A 4,034-nucleotide genomic window follows, 5' to 3' on the forward strand; every position below is an offset into this window, starting at 1 on the left:
ATTGTATCTGTGTGTCCTGTGCTTTTTGTTGTCTACTGCCGGACCCTGACGTGAGAGGACGCTGGCGCTGTTTATTCGCCGCTTCTCCGTTAGGATAGTTTGTCTGTTTGTTTTTATGTTATGATTGTTTTTGTAAAGCGCTTCGAGCTTCTGGAAAGGCGCTATATAAATTAAATGCTTATTATTATTATTATTATTATTATTATAAGACGTTGATGAGGCTGCATAAAGAACATTGTGTTCAGTTATGGCCACGAAGTTGTAGGAAAATGTTATCAATCTGGAAGGGATGCAGAGAATATTTACGAGGAAGTTGCCATTACTCGAGGGCGTGGGCTAGAGGTAGAGGTTTAGCAGGATGGGGCTCCATTCCTTATAGAGGTGGATAAAATCATGAGAGGAATAGATATGGTAGACGCAGAGTCTCTTACCCAGTGCAGGTGAACCGAGAACCAGAGGATTTAGGTTTCAGGTTAGTGAGAAAAGTTTTAATTGGAACCTGTAGGGTAACTTTTTTCACATAAAGGGTGGTGGCTGATCAACGAGCTGCCGGAGGAGGTAGTTGAGGCAGGTACTATTACAACGTTTCAGACACATTTAGACAGATACATAATTAGGACAGGTTTAGAGGGATATGGTACAAACGCAGGGAGGTGGGACGAAACTACATGGGGCATGTTGGTCGGTGTGGGCAATTTTCCGTGCTGTATGAAGCTATGACTCCAGAATGCCCCACTGCCCCTGACACCGTGATATCGGTGTCTGACACCACGTCAGAGCAACGTTCAGGAGGGTGAATGCACGCAAAGAGTCCGGCCCAGAGAGTGTACCTCCCCGAGCGCTGAAGCCCTTTGCGGATCAACTGGCTGCTGTATTCAGGGACATTTGCAACCTGTCGCTTCTACAGTCTGTGGTTCCCATTTGCTTGCAAAGGGTATCTATCGTTTTGGTTCCCAAGAAGAGGGGTTGGCAGCAGAGTGGCGCAGCTGGTAGAGCCGCTGCCTCACCGCACCAGCGACCTGGGTTTCACCCTGACCTCAGGTGCCGTCTGTCTGTGTGTATGTGTGGAGTCTGCACGTTGTCCCTCTGAACACGTGGGTTACCACGGGGTACTCCGGTTTGATCCCTCGTCCCAAAGGCGTGCGGGTTGAAAGGTTAATTGGCCCTCTGTAAAATCTCCCCATAGCGTGTAAGGACTGGATGCAAAAGTGGGTTACGTAGAACCAGTGTGAAGGGGTGATCGATGGTTAGTGTGGAGTTGGTGGACCGAAGGGCCTGTGTCCATACCGTATTTCTAAACTAAACCACACTTAGAGCATGGATACCTGCCTCAATAATGATTGCCTGGTAGCACTTAATAAAACGCTTCAGCAGGTTGGTTATGGTGTGAATCATCTCTTCCCCCAGAAGTGACCTGGATCTGCTTCAGTTGGCCCACATCAGCAGCAGATACGATCTCACCAGCTCTCCACTTTGTTCTGGGCCTTCTAGGTAACAGGAACACATAATTCAAGCCGTAGTACACCTTGGTGACACGGTCACGCAGCGGGAGAGTTGATGCCTTACAGCGCCAGATAACTGGCATCACCTGCTTTGATAGATCGTTTTAGACTATAGACAATAGGTGGAGGATTAGGCCATTCGGCCCTTCGAGCCAGCACCGCCATTCCATGTGATTATGGCTGATCATTCTCAATCGGTACCCCGTTCCTGCCTTCTCCCCATACCCCCTGATTCCGCTATCCTTAAGAGCTCTATCTAGCTCTCTCTTGAATGCATTCAGTGAATTGGCCTCCACTGCCTTCTAAGGCAGAGAATTCCACAGATTCACAACTCTCTGACTGAAAAAGTTTTTCCTCATCTCCATTCTAAATGGCCTAGCCCTTATTCTTAAACTGTGGCCCCTGGTTCTGGAGTCCCCCAACATTGGGAACATGTTTCCTGCCTCTAACGTGTCCAACCCCTTAATAATCTTATATGTTTCGATAAGATCCCCTCTCATCGTAGTTTTCACACCCTACCCTTCCATATTTCTAGTCTCCCTCTCCCCTGCCTCTCAGTCTGAAGAAGGGTCTTGACCCGAAACACCACTCATTCTTTCTCTCCAGAGATGTTGCCTGCCCCGCTGAGTTACTCCAGCATTTTTAGTCTACTGGGTTCGATCCAGACTGTGGGTGCTCTCTGTCCAGATTGTGTGCATTCTCCCTGTGACCGAAGATAGTCACAAGCAGCTGGAGTAATTCAACGGGTCAGACACCATCTCCGGAGAAAAGGAATAGCTGACATTTCGAGTCGAGATCCTTCTTCGGACTGCGAGTTAGGGGGAAGGGAAACGAGAGGTATAGACGGTGATGTAGAGAAATAGAGAACAAATGAATGAAAAATATGCAAAAAAAGTAACAATGATAAAGGAAACTATAAGCAGTGGCCTAGGTTAAAATGTGTAGAGACGAGTATAGATAGTCTAGACTGTATATACACGAGTATAGACAGTTTCTTCCTGCACTCCCTGTGACCTGCATGGGTTTTCTCCGGTTTCCTCGGACAAGTTCGAAGGTTTGTAGATTAATTGGCTTCGGTAAAATTGTAAGTTGTGTACGATTGTGCTCGTGTACAGGGATCGCTGGTCGGCCAGGACTAGATGGGCCAAACGGGATGTTTCTTTTTTTTTCTTTTTCTTTTGAGACACAGCGCGGAAACAGGCCCTTCGGCCCACCGAGTCCGCGCCGCCCAGCGATCCACGCACATTAAGACCATCCTACACACAATAGGGACATTGTTTACATTTACCCAGTCAATTAACCTACAAACCTGTACGTCTTTGGAGTGTGGGAGGAAACCGAAGATCTCGGAGAAAACCGACGCAGGTCACGGGGAGAACGTACAAACTCCGTACAGACGTTTCCACGCCTATCTCTTAAAAAAACCCATACCGGTTCCTGCTCTGTCTTCAACCCTGTCACTCGAAACACTAATTTCTCACTTTGCTAGCACATCTACTAAAGTTGGAACAATGCAGAGAAGAGTAACGTGGCCCCTACGCAAGGATGACGCGCGAATTCGTGTATCGTTCCATATCTTTATGGACGGTACAGTAAAGCAGCTGGTAGAGCCACTGCCTTACAGCGACAGAGACCTGGGTTCGATCGTGACCTCGGGTGCTGCGTGTGTCTGTGTGTGTGGAATTTGCACGCTCTCCCTGTGACCTGTGTGGATTTCCTCCTGGATTGTATACACTGGAATTTAGAAGGATGAGGGGGGATCTTATTGAAACATATAAGATAATTAGGGGATTGGACACATTAGAGGCAGGAAACATGTTCCCAATGTTGGGGGAGTCCAGAACAAGGGGCCACAGTTTAAGAATAAGGGGTAGGCCATTTAGAACGGAGAAGAGGAAGAACATTTTCAGTCAGAGAGTGGTGAAGGTGTGGAATTCTCTGCCTCAGAAGGCAGTGGAGGCCAGTTCGTTGGATGCTTTCAAGAGAGAGCTGGATAGAGCTCTTAATGATAGCGGAGTGAGGGGGTATGGGGAGAAGGCAGGAACGGTGTACTGATTGAGAGTGATCAGCCATGATCGCATTGAATGGCGGTGCTGGCTCGAAGGGCTGAATGGCCTACTCCTGCACCTATTGTCTATTGTCTATTGTCTATTGTCTATTGTCCTCCGGTATCCTGAAAAATGGTGATTTGTTAAGTATTAGGTTTATTGGTGTCACTTGAAGAAAGGTACAGTGAAAAGTATTTTTTTGCATGCTATCCAAACAGATCAGTTATATCAAACATAAATATAATCGTCAAACTCAAGTACAGTAGGTAGAGTGAAAAGATAGAGTGCAGAAAATAGCTCATAAATTCATACGTTATGAGCAGAATCAGGCCATACGTCCCATCGAATCTACTCTGCTATTCACTCAAGGTTGATCTATCATTCCCTCTGAATCTCATTCTCCTGCCTTCTCTCCATAACCCCTGACACGCGTCCAAATCAATTAATCAACAAATCAAGCAGTTCTTAGCGTGTAGCACGTCAG

The 4,034-nt window shown here is 47.0% G+C and overlaps 1 pseudogene; it reads left to right on the forward strand.

The window, feature by feature from the left end:
* The first annotated feature begins 2,984 nt into the window (after positions 1-2,984).
* Positions 2,985-3,082, forward strand: LOC144609764 (U6 spliceosomal RNA; annotated as a pseudogene).
* Positions 3,083-4,034: the final 952 nt, after the last annotated feature.

This window comes from Rhinoraja longicauda, chromosome 34 (assembly GCF_053455715.1).
Source record: "Rhinoraja longicauda isolate Sanriku21f chromosome 34, sRhiLon1.1, whole genome shotgun sequence".
In the NCBI taxonomy this organism is placed as follows: Eukaryota; Metazoa; Chordata; class Chondrichthyes; order Rajiformes; family Arhynchobatidae; genus Rhinoraja; species Rhinoraja longicauda.